Source organism: Galleria mellonella, unplaced genomic scaffold (genome assembly GCF_026898425.1).
Source record: "Galleria mellonella isolate WM207_F2 unplaced genomic scaffold, CSIRO_AGI_GalMel_v1 utg171, whole genome shotgun sequence".
Lineage (NCBI taxonomy): Eukaryota > Metazoa > Arthropoda > Insecta > Lepidoptera > Pyralidae > Galleria > Galleria mellonella.
This window is the reverse complement of record NW_026442014.1, coordinates 7008269-7034028: the sequence shown is the minus strand read 5'-3', so window position 1 is coordinate 7034028 and position 25760 is coordinate 7008269. Positions and strand designations below refer to the sequence as shown.

General features: G+C 30.3%; 1 protein-coding gene across 1 annotated transcript in view; it reads right to left on the bottom strand.

Moving 5' to 3' along the window:
- The window catches only part of LOC113518189 (toll-like receptor Tollo), an 89149-nt gene that overhangs the window by 7061 nt on the left and 56328 nt on the right, over positions 1-25760 (bottom strand). Inside the window, 1 exon segment of the mRNA XM_026902991.3 lies at positions 22298-22383. The gene's annotated coding sequence lies outside the window, so the exon portion shown is untranslated.

Below are 25760 nucleotides of genomic sequence, written 5' to 3'. Positions count from 1 at the left end.
ATATGTATAGTGAAATCAATGTTTATTCCCAATCTGTATTTTTCTTTCTAACTACTATTATATATTATATGTTATATATTACATTATATTATATATTATACTAATAATTACATAATTAGATCTTAAATGTATAATGGATAATATAATGGGTGCAAAGTATAACCGACTACCGTCAGATATCACCTTATTCAACCAGAAAGATAATTTTATTTATACATCTACACCTATAACTGAAACAGTCCATTGTATAGCATGAATACAATGATGAACATAAGTAATAGTGTTCATAGCAGGCACTAAGGAACATAATGAGAAAACTTCAGCTGCACCGGTGTGTGCCTCAGGCAGGGGCAAAAAGAGCAGAGCAGGCGTTCTTCTCATTTCGGATTCAATATATGCATACATTTCTAGGAAAATTAATGTAAATACTTTTTAGATAACTTAGAAAAATATGCAGCCAAAATGGGAATAACCATTTTTATATGCATGTATAACCCAACTGTTACAAATTTTTCGTCTGGGTTCAATCCTCTTTAATTATTTTTAATATAAATTAAAAAAATAACATATACAAAATACTAGCGACCTGCTTCGGTTCCAAGCGGTTTTTTTTTTTTAATAAAATACAGCCCATGTTACTTACTAATAAAGTAGCTTTATACAGATGAAAGATTTTTTTTAAATCAGTTTTCTAAGTTTACCCATTACAAAACTAAACTGAAATTGTCTTCATTATAATATTAGTTTAGATCATTAAAAATTTCTTACAATGACAAAAATAGTTCTATTTACATATTTTTTCATTATTATGTCTGCTTTTCTAAAACAATAAATGAGGCCAATAAGGATTATCATATTTATTTTATTTACATTCATGAAATTGATACAGAGGTAAATTTAAGTAACAACTACTCGTACTAAAAGAGCAGTCTTTTTTTGTATTTACTAAGAAGACTACAAAATCAAATTGTAAACAAGACTCGGATATTTCAAATAGAACTATTTTAAATTGCAAGCACGAGTTCTGCTATCACGAATACTTTCATTACGAAACTACCGTATAGGTACGTAGTTCTGGAAAATGGTGCAATTACCGGGCGTTTAATTAAGCGAACATTAAGGCCAACGATGATTAGTTACGTGTTCGCACCCTAATCGCCAGCAAACAAATTCTAATATCACCACCGCACCTCACCTGCCAATAGTTACTCGCATTTATTGATTTTACAATTCGACCCAGATTACGGATGTCGCCCACTTTCCTTTAATTAGATTTATTATTATCTAGTTCTATTATACTAGCCCTACGTTTATTACAGTTTATTTCCTTATAATACACGCATCTGTTTCACATTTCAATGACTTCAATCAGTATAAAATTATTATAGAACCAACACGGGAATAAACTGCGTCGATTGTAAAAAAAAAATCATAATCGGTGAAAATTGAGAAGTTCCTTTTAATTCATTTTGAAACTTGTAACTAGGCAAAAGCAATTTCGATTCCAAACATTTTAATAAAAAAAAACCTAAATTGTTAAATATTTACCAATTGCAAAATATTCATCTTATACTAAATAAACAGAAATAAAGCGGGCCATATATGTTAAAAAAATCTCAGTCTAACCAAGAACCTTTTACTTTTTAAGTCAGTTGAAAATTCAGTAAAAAACTTTGTAATTTTTTTAACTAAATAAATTTTTATAGCTACGTACACATAATTATTATAGATTTACATAATTTAATAATAATATTGTACACACTTTAATGCAAATTGAAATACATAAGATAAGAATATATCAAAACCAAAACGCTACTAAGTCGTCCAATTACTTTAATGCTAACGATAACTAAAGAATCCGAAGAAACGCCATGTCGTTACACTGACAATACAGAGCATCGTCGTCACAAAATATCTCCGTTCAGATACTCCCCCACAACACTGGCTTACGGCGGGAAGAATAAAAAAGAACTTTAGCGAACAAAACGTCTACACAATTCCATTTTCTCTTTCACCGACGAAGCGAGTCTTAGTAAATCAGGGTTCTGTATGGGCGCCTTTATAAACGCAATAATGAGAAGTGCTAAAGCGGCATTCAAGCGTGCGCCCCACCTAACGAGAACCGTCGATGAATCGTCCATGAACTGTCTATGAAACTCGTCAGCATGCCAACGTACAATAATGGCAAGAAGGATTGAAGACCTTAGCATCGCGACATGCCCATGCACATATCTACTCGTAGATGCCCTTAAAAGTGACAACTAGTACGCTTTTAAAAAGATCATAAGAACTACCTATCAACAACATAATAGTTACAAAATTAAATACCTAGACTCCAAAATATCAACTGCGCAATTTAATAAAATACCTATCAGGTATAAAACAAAAGAGTGGTTTACCGAAAGTTTTATTTACAAGAATGTTTAGAAATCGAAGTTAGGCTTCAACCCGTCTGTAGTCTAGACCACACGTTGCGCTTTCGCAGTGAGCTTCAAAACTTTTGCTATTCTGTGCGCTCACTCGAAAAAATCTCAACTTACGAATTAAAATTTCATCTTTGAGAAATTAAGTAGATAATTAAAAGTTAGTGCCGTTTTGCATTATTGTGGGTAAGTTAACTTCGGGAGGATAAGGTTAAGATGCCGCCCTATTTCGAGGGAATCATCGCACTGAGTTGCAAATGACGTGCTTACGTCGGTGATATCTTGCGGATCGCCCGCTAAGCCCGCAAAATGGTCTCGGCGTAAATGAAGACGCGGCGCGCTCCTCTAAGGAATACTGCGAAATTAGTCAATCCTATCGTAACCATCTCTAGCGGACTCAGTGAGGCTGAATAATGAAATTGCTCGTTGAAACTGTGAATAGGCGCTATCGACACTACGGGCCATTGGAATGCGATCGCACCGCGCTTTAACCCGAACGAAAATCCCACGGATTCCGTGTGAGATATCCAGCGGCTCTTTTAGGGTTATTAAATGGAGTGGGTTTTAGGGAAATGTGTTGTAAAATAAATCTACTGACGATAGGATGAAAAAATCTTTGTATATGGTAAATAAGTAATGCCGGTGAAACAAGTGAGATGGGGTCATATATTGTCTTCATTGGAAGCCCTACGAGCGTGAAATCGTTATTCAGGATATTCATTCGAACAGATAAAAATCCGCACTCATACGGGCAGATTGCCAATAAGGCAAATGGTAGAGGAGTAGTTAATAGCTGCCGAACCGTTGGTTTAATATATCGAATACCATTGGAACGAATTGCTAATAACACTAGAGTAAATAAGTGTTGCGTGTGCTTCTATCTACTTATTTAAATTAAAGTGAGTGTATTTAGATCGATTTATATATGAAATAAGTGTCATATATTACAATTACTGTTAATTAATATAACAAATATTTAAAGTACAAGTAGAAATCAGTATCATGATAGAGGCTATCGATGGCTCAGTATAAGATTTTATTACAAATAATCATGATTTGGCATTAATGTAAAGGGTTCCTCTAGTCATCTTTTACAATTCTTAGAAAAAAGAAATTATGGCATTATATACTTAATACGTCACCATGTCAATAACAATATAGTTTACGGTTTATAAAAGACGGGAATGAATGCGATCGTTTAAGTAAATTATCATAGTATTCACCCAGCTATCCATATCAGCCGTTAACTGTCCGTTACTAAACATAGGGGGAGACCTATTTGGGGACTTTTACTAGTAGCCGCAACACTTGGCAGGTGAGTTAGCGCCCGTAGTTAGAGTTTGGTGATATTTTAAAAGAAATGCTGCTAACCATCCCGCCAACCAGCTGGGACCACACGGCGAATGATCAAAACATATTATTTATTATGATTTCTAAGCATTAGTCGTAAAATTATTGTACATTATAAAATATAATATACCTAATGATTATTAGTGTGCATATACGACTATATACATGAAAGTCTTAACAAAGAATTCTTTCAAAAGGAATTTCTTTCTCGTTTTCACACACAACTGTCATATAATATTTCTGTCTTCACATTTATTAAAGATGAATACAAAATGCTTTGATACCCGGTAAGCATAAAGCCCGATGCAGCATCATGGTAAACGAAGCTCACCGGCAACAGAGCAGTGTAAGTTGCAACAAAATCCCAGGTTACTATTCTTATTCCATATTGCATCATATTAGGGATATCCTGTAATATATTCCACTTATCAGAAACTGCATGAAATAATCTTATTGTTTAATAATAAATTAATAATTTGTAACAATTATCTAAACTATCCATTAATCAATAGTATAGTATTTTACACAGTTATATAATTATACCGATTGAATTATTTAATTATATATATATATGAAATATGGTCTCTATATTCTATTGTATTTTATCCAGTTGTTGATATAAATTACTTTCTACTACTAAAAATACTTTCGGTAAACAAATTGAAAACTGACGATTAACGGATAATCGATTATTAAAAAATGCTAAACGAGTACAAATGGAGTAGGTACGTAGTGTCAGTAAAGCCTTATATGAATGAATGAAGGATTGAATGAGATGGTCACTTCCAACTAACCATTTATTTAAGCAAAAGCGTACTTTAAATTCCTGTTTATGCTTTTTCACTAACCTATTTGCTATGACTAGCAATAAAACGTATACATTTCAAGAACTATTACAATTTTCACTACTATTATTAATACAATTAAACGAACAATTAACTATTAGTAAATATTAAACGAAACAAAATTATTAAATACCTACATAAAGAGATAGAGCTCTATGTTATAAATTAATATAAACAAAACACAATAATATTATATTTTTCAAATTAGTTTTTATATACTATTACAATCAATCAAATAATGTAATGACTAGAGCGCCGCGAACGAAAATCACATAAATGATAATAAAGTAATAAACGACATCGTAATAAAGTCGCCTGACAGATACTTCTATAGAATTATTTGTAGCTATATAACTGTCTTAATTTTTTTATACAGACTTTTGAATTTCAAACAGTTCTGTTGTATTAGCTTTGTAATCCTGTAATGTTGCCTGATATGTAACTTTGTTTAGATGAGTTTAAACTATCTACTACTAACGGACATCGAACACCGTATTCAACAAAACGGTTTTACGATTTCCAGCGATTAAATATGTACGTTCAAATTCAGATAATAGGTTTTTTTTTTTATAAATACATTAAACAGCCTTTGTATTGAACACTTTTGTTTTACTCTGATTCTCATTTAGAAAATTATTTAATAAATTATCTCTTTAAAAGCTCAAAATGATGTCTACTGATAAAAATATTTTTTAGAATTCAAGCCAAAAAATAAGACTTAATCATGGGATCCACTAGAAATCTTAAGTCGGCAATAATTTAAACGACCTTCTAACAATATCAAAATATTTAAACATTTATCAAAAGTAAAAAAAGTTTAAATTGGCACTTTTATCATTTTACGTAGTGATATACTATCACGGCGCAATTAATCTGTCGTCGACGATAACGTCGTTCTGTGCTTATCTACGTTATCAAAAAAGCAAAGAATTAATTGTTAGGAACCCACCAAAAGTGCTAACCATCATCTGTAGGCATGAATAGATCCATGGATATGGCAGAATTAGTATTAGACTAAGGTGTTCTACCTTCCACTCCAGTATTTTTACTGCTATATTCTATTGTACGAAACAAAGCAGAAATCTAGCGGCTGAGACACGAGTGAGTTAGATCGAGTATAGACGGCTTTGTATAAAGTATTAAAACTAAGTTTAATCTCAGATTTTAAGTCTAAGGGGACCTTCACTTCTATTAAAATAAAAGATTTATCTTACGATAAAGAACCATTGTCCTTAAGTGAAATTAAATAACGATTTTATTAAAACCTTCGGGCATTTATTAATCGATGTGGCTCAAACCATTGGCGTCGTTCAAAGGCCAGACCGGTCAATTAATTCGATTTGCTCTCTGGACACTGTGATTGTGATTGCAAGACCAAAATTGTATTCTTTCTATATTGTATTTTAACTATATCTAACAATGTAATATAGATATGTACTATGATTTTATAGATAGCTAGTTAATCCGACAGTTATTCATTACACTCTTATATCATTAAAGATCTTATTAAGTAACTAAAATCTTAAACTAAATAATTATTAAATAATATCTTTACCTATAAAATCCTGACTCCTTTTGATATATTTTAGAAAATCAAATGATGTCGATAATTGAAAATATAAATAATACATCAATCTTTAATCAAGAAATAAACTTGAAATATTTTACAAACTGTCATAATCACTCAGATTTTCAAAAGTTATTTTTATGGAATATTCTCTAAATTTACTAATATTTTATAATAAAATACTTATCTATTTTATGATCAGATATTTAAATAAAAATACGTAGAAAATTGAGATCTTAAGGGATTTCAATTTTATAATTATGTATTCCAGAATAAATCCCTGGGTATTATTAATTTTTCGGTATAATCAATTCGGACAGACTATTAAAAAGATATTGAAATTGTATTTCTGAAAGAAGATACAAGTAAAAGTTATAATGATTAAAATATAATTAACAATTAAGGAAATTGTTTCACACTATAAATCATCTAAGTCGTTTTATGTTAGAAAAATATCCCGTAACAAAAACAATAATAACAATACAGTCAAATTGATAACTCCTTTTTGAAATCGGTTAAAAACAGGTGAGGATCATTTCATAAACATAATATCCTCTCTAATATACAGTCTAATAATTTAATTTATATCTTTTCATGTATGTCTAATTGTTTAATAGAATTCCACAACGGATCACGTCCTGTATCAGATTGTAAAAACACGAGGTGCGCAAGCGTAAATACCGTAATACCACTCGTATACTACTTGTTTAGAACTTGAATGTTGTCTACTTGACAGGTGCTTCCTCCAGAGGTCACTGATCTTATAGCATATGATATTAATTTTTACAATACTTTTATTTATGTGAGAAATTATGGATCTCAATAATCTGTGTATGAAAGCGGAGGACAATCAGTCGTTACTCTCGAAATCACAAAAATTATATATTTATCAACCGACTTCGAAAAAAAGAAGGTTCTTAATCGGTTGTATATTTTTATGTTTGTTACCTCATAACTCTGTCAGTTCTAAACTGATTTGAAAAATTCTTCTTTTATCTGAAAGAATATACCTTATACGCCTTTTAATAAAAACATATATTTTTTATGTACCTTAAGCAAATTTAATTAATATACCGCCATATAAATAATTAAGATTGAGAACTGTCGCGTGGGTGGTGTTTATTAATATTTTCCACAAGAAGCTGTCTTCATATCTTGCAGCCAGGTGCCTTCATCAGTTTGGTTCCAGTGTCCAAAAGACTATATAAGTTTTGAGGAAGGACACATGTAGGGGCTATTTACAAGCCGCTTTATCAGCCCCTCATGCGTCGTCATTCCTGAAGACTGTTATGCCTTCATACTCTACAATTTCTCTGCCATGTCCAATAAAAAGATTAAAAATAAATGCCTATTCATATAACATCAATAAAGATACAGCAAAACAAGTATTATTTATGGCGTTATACTGTGTTAAGAATTTTCCGTGACTATCAGTAGTATTCTTTAAACGATCCGACACGAATTACCACGGTTGAAATCGAAACTGCGTTCCCACGATACGATTGTAAACAGAAATACCTATGTGTCTGTAATAGACTTTATCTATTATAAAACGGGCCAATGATTAACTTCTGATTATATTTTTAACTAACTATATCTCATTGCTCCGTTCGCGTGAATCATTATATACAATACTCGTGTACCAAATTTTATTAAAATCCGTTCAGTAGCTTTTGAGTAAAAAGTAACAAACATCTATTCATCTATCCATCGTTACAAACTTTCGCATATATTATATTAATAGATTTTTTTCTATTATATCATGGAAGAATCACCAAAATCTATTGCAATTTTGATTGTTTTTGTGATTGTTTTAAGTCAATATAATTCTGGTTAATTAGTAATTATATTTGGTGAGACACACATTGATTTCTTTGAAAGAGCATTTAATTGGGGCAAAGCTTTTGTTGAAAAATAGAAAACCATCCACTTTGCTCAAATATAATATATTCGATAATGCATTTTAAACACCTGTTTAAGTACATCACAGTTCTTTAAATTATTGCTCTAGATATCAGTTTTTGAAGACAAATCGTAAACTGAAAATCAATTATGTTATTAATTATTTTTAAGATAAGTAAACATCAAAATTCTTGCGCATTCCTCTATCTATACTTCTATAATAACATTATAAAGAGGAAAAATTATTTTTTTACTTCTTTGTTTGTAATGGATAAACTCGAAAACTACTCAACCGATTTTAAAAATTCATCCTCAAAACCATTAAACCTATATACTAAGCTAATTAGCGACTAATATAGGCTATATATTGTTTTCAATAATTCTATTTAACCTTACGAATCCGGGCTAATCTCATATAAAGTTACGAGTAATCAAGCTTCATCATCAAACCATTATCAAAGCGAACAACGGCATTATGAACCTTTTCATTTTGTCTATTTTTATTTTATCCAGTCGCTTTACTCGATTCAAATCATACGATGGTCGACGCTCTCCCACTAGCCGCCTACCTCAGTGGCTATCCGTTATCTGATTTTTGAGACGATATTTGTATTGTGGCCAATATCAAATATCCGTAGTCAATGTAGCGTATTGGATTTTATAAAAAACAACTTCGGATGCCGTGAAACCGCAGTACCTTGGTACGCGTGATAAGAAGGGGTAACAAACGGGGCTGTCATAGATTAGTACATGAAACCGTTTACTAGTTGATTTATCGTTTTCATTTAATCTGAATAAATAAAAAATAAAATATGCTCACAAATGTAATCCTTTGCGGGGTAGACAGAGGCATTTGTCAACTGTTACCGTTAAAAAGAATTCAAACTTTTTCCAACTGCTCGTAAATAATTAAATTATCATTTATCTTACTTATGTATAGGTATATTACGAAGATGCTATTCATAGACTATTTAGAAGTTTGATATTTAGAAAGACATTTATATAATTCAAAAACCCTTATCTTTCAGTTGAATTTCATTCAGGAGATTAATTTTTAATTCATGATATACTTAACTCAATTATAAAAATTCCTAAAAAGGTATAGAGATATAATTTTACTTTAAATATTTATAGTATTGTATATTGTACTGCCTAGGAACATGATTTTAAATATATTACCACTTTCGTTTTACATTAAAGAAGCAGAAATTATTATTTAACAGGCGAACATGTAACCTTTATACGGTTACATATTCGCCTGTTAAGGGGAGAAATCATGCTCAACAATAGATTTATTATAATATTAACGGATAATTAATACTAAGGTTACATAACCACCATTGTACAAGTTATTACCTTGCAACTATCTCATCTTCGTTTGCAAACATTGTATCTAGAAATAGTTTCATTGGAATAGAATGATCTAGTTACAAAATGTATACTATAGTTTATGCAGACATTGTATCTCGGTATAGATTACGGTTTAGTATTTTAAACTGCAAATATTTTATTAATATAAAATATACTTTGTTCTTTTTTTTATCAACCGACTTTAAAAGACGAAATTCTCAATTCGATTGCATTTTTTTTATGATTGTCATCTCATAACTCCATCAATTACGAGTATAAACCGATTTTTTTTATCTTAAACGATATACATTCAGATTGGTCCTATAGCAATTTTATTAAAATCTGTTCAGTAGGGTAATTTTTAAATCTAAGTAACTGTTTTTACCACAATTGAAGTAGATGTTTTTATGGTACATTATCTTAATTATTATAATGAGGAGGTGTATATCAAAATTCGTTAGTTTCAAATTATCTATTCAATCATCAAATATATATATCTTTTTTTTTTATACAACTTAGAATTGCAAACAAGCTGACGGCCCACCTGATGGAAAATTTAATAATTTCCATGGACATAATTGGCTCGCTAGAGAGTTAAAATCGAAACACAGTTTGGTATATATATGTATTATATATATATATATATATATATATATATATATATATATATATATATATATATTAAACAAATAGTAGTATTATCTGTTGTTATGAAACAATTTGAAAAAGTACTTCATTCCATATTATTTTTTGTATATCAAATTATGAAATACACGTTATATTCTGCTCTAATTGAGTGTGACTGATTTCTCTTGTTAACGATTATATTCCATAATTAAATCTTCATAAACAATGGTTCAATCTATTGTTTATAAAGATTTGTTTATGGAATGGATAATTTTGATTAAAATAATCTACTACATATTTATTGGTGTTCAAGTTTTATTGAAATTATTCTATACTCCATATAAAATTTTAATATCCAAACAAAACAGTTATTTACCTTTCTCCAAAGTCAAAACACACAATCTTGATCCACGAAACTGTTTATAAATACAAAATAGACATAACCAACTTGTGGTCTGAAAGCCGCAAGTTCCGTTCAGTATCAAATGTAGATTACACTAAACTCAAAACGTTCTCACCGTTACGGTCCACTGCTTACGAATAGGTATAACTCGTAAACCTCCATAAGTAATTATTTCTCTCGTGAACCAATACTATAATAATGGAATTCGTTACGTCCAGCGATTGACTTTGGCCCTATATATAATAGGCTATAAAAAAGGCGGTTGATGGTTTGTAATTGATAAAAATCATTAGTAGCCCGGATTCGCGGCGTGTAGGAACACAAAAACAAATTTGAACGTTTTGAGGGTCATTAAATATTGTTAGTTAAGTTACTATAGAATATACTTTAATTTGTAGTAGTTTCGATTATATATATATATATATATATATATATATATATATATATATATATATATATATATATATATATATATATATATATATATATATATATCAAGAATTTTATGGACTTACTGTATTTGTCGTTTCCGATAATATAAAATATGGTCTCATTTTATCTGTATATATCAACCACTAGAATGAATTATAATTAAAAACATAAAAACTTCTAGTTAACTTGACCTATTTCGATTTGTAAAGAAGTTAAAAACTGCTTGATGGTATTTATCTGAGTTGAATGATAATAATGCAATATGAGTACTAAAATACTAAATTACATAATGTATACTAATTATGAATAAAAAATATAAATAATTACATTTCATTCACAAACGGCGTAGTAGTAACATAACATTAACATATCAACAGAAAAAATAAAGTCGATTTCAGTATATTCTTCTTTTGTAAGATCCTGTAAAAAGAGTGTTCATGTCTATATACCAACAATAAATAAACTTCCTGACTGCAGCGTTTTGTTTGCGACTATTGCAAGGGACAGTTTGCGGTCATGAATTTTCCGCATGGTTCAACCAGTTTATCCTTAAAATACACCCTCCTCCTCCAGTCCTAAATTCCCACAGCTTGCGTTCTAAAAACAAAAATAAAACGAAAAGGGACGAGTACTATCTTTATAAAAACTCAAGATGACCAATATTTTGTTATGGTTTGCTTTACTTATTAAAAACGTGCTGTTGCTGTTCCCAGCTTCAGCTCGTTTTTTTTTTTATTAATTATTATTAAATTATATTTAACTAGTTTAAGAGATGTCCTATTTCATTTTCATATTTTTTCTTTTTCAAGAAACTCAAGAAAAGAAAAAAAACATTCTCATATTTTTTCTTTCTAATAAAAATAAATCATCAATCAAATCGGGCCAGCCGTTTTCAAGTGATGACATTTTTATTTATTTATATAGATAAACAAAGAAAATATGTTGATTGTTGTAGCTATTTATAATTTTAACTTAATCTATTTCCTTAAATAAGTACACGACTATTAATACTTTTTTCTATCATCAGAAAAAATATTGCAAATCACTTACTACCAAACTAGATCTACGTACCTATTCCATTAGTAAACGATTCGCACGATTTTAAATTATGTTCGTTTGAGCCGTCTATACTAGATCAACGGGCGTGATAGCTATTTTATTTTGTACAAACCCTTTCATAGACTAAGTTACTTAAAATATAACTTATTTTTTTATTAAAACTGTGTCAAAATAGAGCTAAATTCAATTATTTGATTCTATTTATACCGTTGCTTTTGATTCGTTTGTTACGTACTATATTCGTAATTTCTTCTGGGAGAATATCAAAATTGCAACATTTCTCAACTTTCACAAAACTTGTCTAAAATTAATAATACATTAATAATACTACGTTTACTATATTTATTAATCTATCTTAATATATATGTGTGTCAAATTTCATTCATTTCTATTAAGCTATTTATGCGTGATTGAACCACATTTTCAAATAATAATTAGCACTTATTAGTAAAATACCCAATGAAAGATAGCATGTATGCAATTTTTTTATTGGTAGAGTTATATAATCTCCATGATAATATAGTTCTAGTAAGAACTTGTAATTCTATATTTAACTGATAAAAAATAAAAGAGAAATACGCTCAAAACCGCAGTTATAATCTAATAGGACAGTCAGATGTATTTAAACAATTACAATACAGTATGGCTCACGATAGTTATTATTCGACTAAAATAACACTATAAGTGTTACAATGTTGCATTATAGTTAAAGAAATAGAATAAATATTAGTATGAATATATAACTTTCGTTAACTGAATACCTATATGGATTAGATCAGTATTTCTCGTTATTTTGCCAGTTTGTAAATACAAAGCGAAGTATACATACAACAAAGGAACGACATACAAGACCGCCGACGTTCCCGCCCAATTCGAATTCACGTCAAGTCGACGTATCTGTAATTCAAGACGGGGTCCCCACGTATTGTTTCACCTACAACTTAAACGTAAGCTCTTTGTTCACTCGTCATACCTATTATGTTAGAATTGGCACATTCGAATTCGATTGTGACACAATAATAATTAATGTGTATCCACCAAGTGGTACTCTAAAACATTTCTTTATTATTTTACCATAAAGGAGAACATAATACTCGACAAGTCTATTCCAATCACTCTTAATTTTGTCCTTACATAGTATGTATATGTCCACATATAACATTTGTTATTAAAACTAAATCTTCAAAATAAAGTATTTTTTATAGCACTTATGTAGTTGCATTCTTACTTAAAATAATTCTATACCTATTTTGAATGGCTTATTTAATCGCCAATATTATTTATAATAATCAATAATAATTATATTTAAATCTTCATCAAATTATCATTTCTATTATACGAATATAGCTAACAAATCGAGATTAAATGCCAAATATATAGGTTTTTATTTGGTGCTAAAGAAAATTTTTTTCTATTGCGTTCAAAAAACAAGAGATAAAATCATGGCTAAATGATTTCGTACAAAATGTAAAAAATTCTTGTATATGGTTATTTAGTTTCATGTTTTATACCTTAGCCTTCCTGAAATAGATAAAATATAGCAATCCAGAACCATCTATGTATAAAATTTCATCAATTTCGTTACTGGCCAAAACACCTAATCATTTTCGTAAACATTCATATTTATTTTATAAATAAGATATTATTTAATAACTAGCGACCCGTCCCGACTTCGCACGGATGGTCATTTTTACATTTTGAAAAGTAACCATTAAAGCTGTACACGCGACGGAAGCTTAAAAATAGTGTAACTTCTCCCATTTTCCTAACATTTCCCTTCACTGATCTACTCCTATTGATCGAAGCGTGATAAAAAGTATACTATAACCTGTCCAGGAGTATGAAGAATAATTATACCAAGGTTCGTTAAAATCCGTCGAGTAGGTTTTGTTTCTATAACGAACATACAGACAGACAGACAAAAATTTTACTGATTACATTTTTAGCATCAGTATCGATCACTAATCACCCCCTGATAGTTAATTTGGAAATATATTTCATGTACAGAATTGATCTCTCTACCGATTTATTATAAGTATAGATAAGACCTCTACATTCAGTCTGGATATAAACTTATAAACAGTCTATTTCTTTTTTTTTCTATTGTGGCTTATAAGAACTGAATTCAATAGGTAAAGCACTAATATAGATACAAAAATATATACGGAAATAAACTCATTTACTAGAATTAAGTAAATCTAAATCCTAGATTTCTATTTCAAGCATCATTGATCAGAAAGTAAGCTTATCTTAGTTTTCCTTTTTTCTATTTTGGATTAGCAAATAACATTCAGATTGGTAAAAAACGAGTAACAAACGTTACAACGTTTTCTATTTATTATTTATTTGTATGCTTTTGTACATTCACTTTTAATATAGATATTAGATTATAACAAAAATGTACACAGGCGGAAATCCCTCCAAGGGATTTCTTTCAGTCAACATTGAGGACACGAAAAGAGAAATTATCTTTAGAATTTGTATATAAAGCATAATATGTGTAGTGCAAAAATAATATGATAAATAAATATATATAAAAATAAATTTATACTGTTATATACCTATAACAAAAAGTATATATTATTGAATAACTCAATGCTGAATTAATGCTATGAATTCTCAGTTTATTTGATAAAAACTTGATATATGTATATTATTGAGTGTTATATTTTATTTAAATGATGAAATTAGGTTGGCCTATATTTTATGGTTAAATTGTTGACTCTGTTGGATTTCAGAAGTAGTAAAATGTATGGTTTACTCCATTCATTTTCTAGATGGCGTATGAAGGTAAAACATGCACCTGATTTTAAGTTAGATATTCTGAAATACAACTGTGAAAACCGTATCTAATTTGGTGCAATAATTTGGGCATGATGCCGAAACAAACATACTCGTATCTATGTTTTTTCCTACATCACGCAGAATCTACATATGTATCTATGTATATATGATATATTTAATATTACACATTTTATAATTATAACAAACGTAATATTCGTATTTATAAAAACGAATACGTAATTGGCAATAATGGTATAATTATTATCTAAGAGCTACCATAATAGTAGTTTTTTGATAATTACGTGTTTCGTATTTCATAGTCATTAAAACAAGTCAGTGCTTATGAAGAAGTTTTTGAACTTCTAACATATATCAGTCTAACATACGATTTACGTAGCGAATAAACGCAAAAATGTATTGTAAGCTTAGATCTGTAAGTAGGCTCTCTATTATTCTTTTATTTTTTCAAATAAATGTGAAGTTTATGTCTTAAAGAGTAATTTGAGAAAAACAAAAATATATTTATTTAATAAGCATAATATTGTGGTAATTTTCTTCTTTGCTTTTTATAATCTAATCTTAAATTAAAAGTACGAGTATAAGTTTACCTACCCTGTGCCTAGAGTAAGAACTATAGATACTTATTGATCTGATATTTGTAAGTAGACTCTATTTTTTATGTATGTTATATGTTGTATGTTTCTATTATGAATTATTATATTTACAATAGAACAATACAGATTAGAATACCAATTAAATGAATATCTTTGCTTGCTATCAACATTATTTTATTATTACTATACTATTTTATTATTACTATACTATTCAACATTATTAATTTTAAATTGAATTTATGATTTTATCAAAACGCCTATATAAACCTATAGACCATCATCAAAGTATATTTATTAGCTGATACTAACATCCGTTCTTCACGGACAGAAACGAAGCCCTGTGGCGTCGTATGTAAACCAATTTAGAGGGGATCTAATTTCGGTGCGTTGCCTACAACGTTAACCGCTGTTGAGATGACGAACGTGGGCTACGTCCGAGATGCTACTCTTCATTAAGAAGAGGGGGCCGAGGGACCGCGGGGAGGCGATGCTGTTATGGGACAATTTGCATTTACACGAACCCAAGCACAGATTACACCCGCACTTATCCGCCTGCCGAAATGAGGAGTTTGCCATCCCCCAACCTCTACAAGCTACAACCAAACAAGCCTTTGTTTATGTTCTACTGGATTTTTCGCCGGCCATTTGTTTTGACGGGCCATCTCTAAAACATAAAGGTTCTCATCCAAAAATGCTTTGGGACGGTTAAATACTTTTGGCACTTTTGATTTTTCTTTTAATAAAATGCTTTTATTGTTAGGTGCTTTAATTTTAATACGTGAAATATATTTCAATTCTGTTTCGGACAAGCTCTTTAGTACTTACAAAGCCTTTGCGAGTTTTGAGCAATTGAATAATATTTAATGTGTCCAACATAATACGAACTCTTATATTTTTATTACAATATAAAAATACCTTCTATTTAGATCTCAAATAAATTTGTATTATTAAATTTCATTAAAAATAATTACATTCCAAGTATTCACAAAAATTTTATTGTATGAATTCAAGATACACTACAATAGCATGTGAAATTGTTGAGGGAAAGCTAACAGAGCTAAAGAACAAAGGATACACAGCTGTCGAGCATAATCCGTTCAGGAATCCTGGGCGACCCACTTTGAGTAACCACCAATGAATCGCTCTGACAAAAGCTCGTCTACCCAAGAACATAAAGCCGAGGTCATCGAAGCCTCAATTTAGAGCCCGTATGTGCCTATCGACATTTCCCGCGGTACGGTGAAGCAACTTTATGCGCTATGTACTAGCGCCCATTATATTATATCTGGAGCAACCCGAACAACCTACACCACCGTTAAACCAATTACGATAAACGATTCCCAATTCTCTATAAAATTTTATCAGCTACAATACTGTTAAACGAATTTTGAACCCAAACTAAGGTTGCAGACATCATATATAATATTTAGACATCATTTAAACTCACATTCGCATATCGACTATTCTTCGAATGGTGTTACTTTTTATGATATTTGAATTATACATTAATAATAATATCATCAAAAGATATATACCTACTTAAAAAAAAAATATTTAAAATTTACAATAACGGCAAATTCAAATGGTGTAACCATTCCAACCACTCAAAATATCTAACGATTAAAAATTATGTCTACAAATTCCTTATAAGTCATGGTATATTTTTCGTTAGTTATTGAATAATTATATACGGATAATAATTTAGCAATTCAAACTGCCACTAATAGTTTAATTACATTATAGGCAATAAAATATCGGGCGTGGGTACTCGCTCAAAGGCATATACACATTCGAAAAGCTATTTGATTATAATGAACATGCCATATCCAAATTATTGAGTTCGCCAAACACATAAATATTCATTGCGGATACGAAACGTTCTATATAACTATCTATCACCGACATTTATAAGTAGAGTGAAATAAAAAATATAAATCAATTTTATTGTAGTGTAGAGAAAAATAATAATAGTACACTACTTGAATATAGTAACAGAGGTAAATATTTCAGCATAGTAGATAAACTAAAACTAACTCAGGAAAATTATACATCGACTGCAAGTAACTATAGTAATATGTGGGCGTAATCTATGGCAAAATGTTGTAGTTTACATCAATTACAATGTAACTGTAGGGCTAAGATAGGAAAGTGGGATAAGTGCAAACTCTAGATATCCTGTATTACAGAAATGCCAATTTAAGTGATAAGGCTGTAGTAACTTTAAAGTACTTTGAGTAGTTATAATATACATTCAAGCCTCTCGGCATAGAAAAACCTAAATGCCTAATGTTGCAGTCTTGTTCTACCTTATCCGACGAAAACGTGTCTATCACTAATGTCGCTAGATTTTTGCCACTTTTTTGAAACAATTTAGGTCCAATTTAATCTAAAAATCCATATGAACACATCATTTTCTAAGAATACAGAATGAAGTTAGCATACTAAATAAAATATCTAAAATAAGAGGTAAAAAACATACAAATACCTAGGTTACAAAAAATGACCTTTAGGTCGCGATGACTTTTAATGTAACCTTGTTTGTTTTTTTTTTTATGAAAATTATACTATAAGGAGACACCTATCTTTATATATCTATACTTAAAGAAGTAACAGACATTACAGATACAGTTTTATGGGTATTTGTTTTATATAATATTTAATAATATTTTTTTTGTACCACGAAGGTGATAAATAACATACAACCCGTCTGATAGTAAACGTCACTGTAGCCTATGGAAACCTGCAATACTGGATGTCACGTGCGCGTTGCCAACCCTGAAGGAATTTTAATATGCCCTTTTTGAAGAATTTCATACCATAATCATTGGGGAAAAGGAAGCTCATTCTTCAGCCTGAGCATTTACGGGAGAAAACTCTTCTGAAATCGCACTGTACGCAACCGTTTAGGTTTTAAAATGTGAAGATGGATTCTCTGTCGATGGTGAGCAGTACGATGATAAAAAGTAGCTATGAACATTATTTTGAACAATTCTTTAGAACGCAATTCGTTATAAAATATGTTTTATTCTAATTAATAATAAATTTAGTTACCTACACTACATATATATTCTATAAAATATCGATTAGTTTGATTATAATGGCCCATCTACACAGCATGACCAAATATTAAATTAAAATTATTGTATGAGAGGATTTATTAAAAATTTGTTATTGAATCTATCTTTACAAAAAATCGAAACCAAACCACAGATTTTTACTTTATTTAAATATTATTTAATAGTTTCATATGTAGATATTGAAACAGATCAGACACATATGTTATATTTTAATATATTTAAGACTAGCTGTAGTGTCCTGTCCTGTGGTTTTACCCGCGTGAATCAGTACATAAACATATCCTATGTGCTAAGTCAGCATTTCAGTTACTTATGTATCAAGTTTATTTAAGGTATTCCGATATTTTAATTTGAGTTTCACGAAATTACTGTTTTATGAACCATTAAAAACTATAATAATTTTGTTCATATATAAAAAATTTGTTCATGTTGGTTCTAAGCATAAAGATTTCGTTATAATATCAATCAGAAATTTTTATTTTAGAGAAAATAGTTATGACATTATGAGTAGATATGTTAGTTTTATATAGTTTATATAAAAGACCCTTCTAAACAGACTCGAAATCGATCGTTTATGTCGAAATGTCAATATTTAATACAGTTCAAAGAATTTAACTCTGCATAAAAAAAGAATAAGCAACTTTTACTGAAACTTGGCGTTAAATATTTTTTATTAGTTAAAGCATAATTAATAAAAAACGTATTAAGTACTTTTACGGGCCACAACGCGCAACTAAAAAACATTTATTATTAAAAAAAAACTATTACTTCGTTTTTAGCAAAATAAATATGAAACTAATAAATAACTATAACTATAACGCATTATATTTACCTTGGAACATTTTTATATAAAAATTTATTATATCTTACAACTTATCTTTTATAACGGGGGGGGCTTATTATAACCGCTTAAAATCTGACAGTTTTACAAATTAAATTGAGCTGCCCTGTAAATTGAAGGATATTAAAGTAATAAATAAAAAAGGCTATTTTAATTAGTACTTAAAATTTTATAATAAGCCCGTGATTAGTGATAAAACGTAAAGTAACGAAAAGTAACGAAAAGTAACTAAACGATAAGTATATATTTTAAATATCGCATACATAAAATAAAAGGAATGTCAAATATTAAGAGTATAAACGACGAGACAAGATTCAAGTCGTTGACATATGACTCTGACTGCGTCATCATAACTCACTTTTGACTCGGAGCAATAGAATGATCTAAGTTAACGATGACAGATTTTTCTCGGAATAACAACTAGGCGACAATTATCGCATCATTAGTTGTAACAAATGAGCTTTCATATGCATATTATGTTCTTATGTCTGAAATTAAAAATTTTATATGTAAAATATAACAGGTATTTGTAATATTTTTAACAGAATTTTTTCTTAAGTTCTATAATTTCCAATAAAAAGTGTTAATATAAGGACCAAATAGCAAATATAGTATATAAATAGATATTTAGTTTTTACTCGTAAAATATAGTAAATTTTTAGAAGAAAGAGATTAGAACTAGCGGCTATATTAGATACTAGTAATAAAGGGAATATTTTTCCAGTCGATCTCTACGCAGTTTCACCTGGAAACCATATTGATTAATTCTTCATTAATTTGTTGCGATAGACCAACTGCTTTCATTCACACTTATTATCCCCTACTGGTACCTCGCCAGCGTACACCGATACCACAGGCTGAGTTACTATTCCATTACCATCCATTTAAAAAACACACGTTTATCTACAAATATAAAACATTATTACAAACGTATCCTACATTCAAAAATAGTACTATTTGCCTAATGCAATACAAATAGTCAAACAATAATATAATAATGGGTACAGCAAACACAACAAACTGTTGCAGTTTAGATCCGTAACAGTTTTTCAATCTCTGTACAAATGGGGAACATTTACAAGAGTTGAGCTTAAAGGGGTAACACAACGGTCGCGCACAGGTGCTGTTTTATTGAAAAAAAGATACAAATTACCCTTTCCGCTGCGATTTGATGGCGGATTGATGGCTGTTAGCGGAACACGTCAAGGGAACGCTCTGCAGATTCTCCAACATATTTCATGAGTTTTCATTGTCTTGGGTAAACATTATTAAGTTTTATTTTCGATGTTTTTTAAATGTATTATTTACTTATGTTATCTTCATGGAGCACACTAAAAGTTTTACTTCTGAATAACACTGTATTTTCTTTTCAAAAAAATTGTAAGAAGTGAATACGAGTTGCTAGTTCTTTTATAAAAAAATATTAATTAACTATTTCTCGTGGCGCAGACGGTTTTGTTTTTAATAATTTCTAATGAATTTTTCTTCAAAATATTTTTAATAATATCCCAATCTGCGCTAACAATATACACTAGCGGGACACTAGTGACGGATGATAGATGACTGACAAATTCACTTGTACTTAAGCACAATGATTTCCAGGAGATACCGTGAGGAGGTCGACATGACAAGATATATCATTAGTAATGGGGCTGTCAGTTACCTAACCATTTACTAACAGTCCCTTCCTCACTGGCCCGAACGGCATGATAATATATAACACCCAAGTAATTTTACTTTTAATACTTCTTCTACTTGCTGTACTAAAAATATGACGAGGCTAAATAATATACTTAATCTGTTCTCAATCTTACGTTCTGAAAATACATCATATATTTATCATATATATATATATATATATATCGCTTATAAAGTACAAAATTCCATATTATCGCTAAAGCAATCTCTTCCCGATAAACTTTGGGTAGAGGAGAAGTAATGCGGTAACTATTTGACGCAAACCTATGCTAATAATCATGTGCTTACATACGAGTAGATTTAAACACTTAAATTATATATACATGGCGTACGATAGCTAAACTTACAATGTTCCCTGTGAATGATGACAGTAAATAGCTATAGTTATGCATTCAAGACTAAAAATTATAACAATTAATGACAGTTACCAGTTTCGAGTGGGCCATTAGCTTGTTTGTCTAAATTGCATAAAAAAATTACGAACAATAAAAATACATATTTCAAATATTACATAAAATGTCTATTCGCATTGTATTAATTATATTATTTATTTGATATTACATTATATACTGACAAAAAACAAGAATACTCTAATTAATAATATAGATACTCTAATAATAGTATAAATAGTAATTATAGTAATAGTAGTAAATAATAAAAGTAAGGTAAGTAAATAATCCGATTTCGATCGGTCAAGAATAGAAGCCCAAACTCGAGTCCTGATTTAACGTGCTATTAATACCGCGACGTCGTGATCAAAGAGATTGAAGCCCTGCAAAGGTGGGTGCACACGATATGAATAGCGAATTGATTACAGTTATGTGCAGTACGTCGTGTTTGATAATATGGGTAGGGGGGCTTTATTATCGGATTAATTCGGCTTTAAAAAAAAGGAACAAATTATACTTTTTATAAGTTTACGAATAAAAAAGAACGACTGGATTCACCACAAAGAGACAGTAACTCTGAATTTACAATCTTAAAAAATAAAGTGTCTAACAAATTTGAAAGTTTTTGTATAAGCATAATAATGTATGAAGGTAGCCAGTTGTTAAATATTGATTAAAGCACTCTTCATTCTATAAAAGGCTTTCAAACCGGTTCGACAATTGAACACAGATTTTATAGCTAAATAAAAAAATAAATGCACTTATTTAGTATTTTACCGTCGCTTATAAATAATAATAATATAAATAAATTATGCGACCAGAAAATCAAATGAACATAGAAATGTGCGAAATAAAAATATACATTAAAAAGTTAAATAACTTTGACTTAAATTAATATTGTAATAAGTATAATGAATAAAGAAATATGTTAATTACCTAATGTTATGCAGACTCGATGTTATAAGTTTTTGTTATTCCCAGACATGGACACAAGTTTCTATTCAAACTCCCACAGGCATATCCTGAAACAAAGTAAAGACAAATAAGTGAATCAACAAGATAAAAAGCAAATGAAGCAAGCGTAGGAGACGCTTATTATGGCAATATTATATAATATGTATAAGTAATCTATAAACGTGAAGTACTGTAATATTAAAATAGGCTTTTAGATCACAAACCCGATATATAAACTAACATAAGACAATAGATTGTTACTATATTGATATGTCTGCATTTATTGCATACTAGCTTTTACCCGCGTAAAATACATACACACACATACATATATCCCATATTCACTGATCGGGATAAAAAGTACATCTATACCAAATCTCATAGTGATTAGTTCAGTGGTTAAGACGCTAAACTGTAACAATTAACCGAACTCACTTTCACATTTATATAATATTATTAGTAAGGATTATATGTATGAAGATCTTGATATTATGTAAACTAGTAGGTAGATATTAAATCAAATTAGCTATAATATGAAAAGACACCTCTCTATACATAATTACGAACTATATATAAATAAAAAAGTAAATCTAAATAAACTAAACACTTATGCTGTTTTTACTTATCATTGCTTGTGTAAAAGCAAAAAAAGAGAGACAATTAATAGAAAAAAAAGAAGAATTAAATACAAAACAATATCGTGATAAAATTGCGTCCTGTTGGGAAAGTCAAACGGCGCCCGCATAGGATCTCGACGATAAAACTTCGCCGGGAAACGTTTCGAATTCCAAAACAAAGCGCGCAGAAAAGTCGACTCGCAGATGGCGCAGGTGTTCCCGGGAACTCGCACGTTCTCTAATCAAGCGGAAATGTGTGCTTGGACGGCCGGACCGGATCGAGCGACCGGCTGACCTAACGCCCGCTACACCTGAACACGACGTATTTGAATTCACTTCCAATACCAACAGGAAATTTAGATTTTTGTGGCGATCTATCTTTGTTTATTCACTTGATTCACTCTACAAACGATTTTCATATTAAAACAAATGCTTTTAATCGTACGATATCAACTGTAAGACAGGTAAAAAAGTAAATAGAAATTCCTACAATCAATGAAACAATGCGCACTAGGGTTGCATCATGAGCTCGAATTAATGTGAGGCAGACAAAGCCGGAGCCACTCAGCTTATCTGAGAGAAAGCGCTGCGCCGTCGACGTTCGGACGGACGGAGGCGCAAAACAACTGATGTATGGATAACAGAGCGAACATTCTTTTGTTTTCATTACGTATAACCGTGGCTCGTTACCGCAGAGATCTTCGTAAACCTTTTGACGTTTCGCTAAAAGGTTCATTTCGTCTGATTAATGTTGTAATTCCTTCGGTTGCGTACAAAAAAAGACACTCGAAACATTTATACGGTGACGGCTCGTGAGCGAGAGAAAAATGATAGAAATTTATCTGGGCCATGTATCGTGGGGTAGCCAGTGTCTACTTTAATTCGAGTGTTAGGATGGTTGTTTATCAGATATAATCGAGGAAAATTAACAATAAGAGAATGAGGCAAAAAACAAAGCTATGATAATTTTAGTCAGGTTAAATATGGCTAATCTATTCGGGGTTACTACAATTCGATAAATAAACCATGTACAATGTACGTGCTGATTAAAAGCTATAAAATTAGGTAAACTATCAAAATAGTAAAATACAATGGTTTTTCTAAAGATCACATCAAATATTTTTGCTATATTCACGATTACATTGCAGCTTTATTAAAATAAAACTACCCCTAAGAATATAAACAATTACGCCAACTCCTAAAGTTGCCTAATAAATATAAGAAACAACTTATACCTACCTTATACGTATACCTACTCGTAATACCAAATATCAATATTTCTAATCATTTTTATTCTTATTTCGCAATTTTTACTAATAATTAAAATATTGGTGTGTAATTTAATAAGTGACACCTGTACACTAAAACACGTTTCCACACATTAAACGTTTCAATTCCAGATACCGACCACCCTCATAGCACGCGATTAATTGCATTAGTATAGACGTATACAGCTGCCCAACCGATCGTTAGATAAGCGGGTTGGTTAGGGGACCAGTCAGGGTTTTATGTCTTTATTACACTGTAACAATGATATAAATCACAATGCAAGAGGGCAACCATGACGGATGGCCATTTTTTATATAAGATATTTGTTGTATGAAACATACTCGTATTTTTCAGTCGACAATGCAAATCTAAAAATTCACTTATGTAGCAGCCGTCCATATACCATAGTTATTGCCTACCATCAAGCGGGTGTTATTTTCCACCTTTGTAGTATAGGAAACAATACCAGAATATAATAAATCAATAATACCACTGTATATACCACATAGCCCCATCTAGTCCCAAACTACATAATCAGAGAATATTTGATACGCATATTATTTTTTTTAATATCTACGTACTATATATAAAAAACTCCTAAACTATGACAAAGATGAATATCAATATGTATTTGTTTTGTACGGGAATCGAGCCTATGACCAACTGAAGGTAAAGCAGTACATCAAATCACTACACCACTAAGGTAATCTACATAAATATATAACATACACAATAACATAAATACAAATTACATAGAAATAATTACTGCTGTTGGCAGAAACCCCAAAACGCTATTTCTGTCCAGACTTACCTTCCTAGGTTCTCTACTTTCATATATCTCTTCGTATACAAGCTCATCGATATATTTCTAATTTAGCTTCTCATTATATTTCCAATATAGTCAATATTTCAACGAACTTCTCAGTTACCTCTTCTCCAAAAATAGTTACTTTCTATCGTGTATCACTATGCCATTAAATAGCCTAAACCAGTGCATTACTACATACTCCAATAATTAGTTGTGTACATGCAATATTATTATACAAAATGAATTGCTATTTTTATTATACGTACAAGTTAGTTGGCATTCGCATACCTAGTCTAAAGAGTAGGGGTAAATAGAAACAGCTACCACAAAGGCGCGCGTCGAGCAGAGTTAACAATCTATCCCATTAGTACCGGTATTGCTTTTGCAGAGAAAAAATATCATCACAGATTAATTCGAATTTAACTTTTGCAATATTTTCGCCTGTTAACGAGGTAACTCTCGTGCCTAACAAAGTTTCATGACACAGACTTTCAACTAGCTCCGTCCTCAGGTCCTTTAATCTTCCTTTGAAATCTCTCGAAATTTCCATCGTCTTTAAGATTCGTAAGTTTGTAACGCTTTGCCATGCGAAACTATGCTACTGTAACGAATATCGTTGTATAATATATGTAACGAAAGCGTATCTTCTACGAGTATGTACGTTTTTGCAAGTATTAAATTTGCATCTAGAGAAAAATGTAAACTCTGTAAACAGTGGCCTAAATTAAAAGACAACTTATGAGGAATGTTG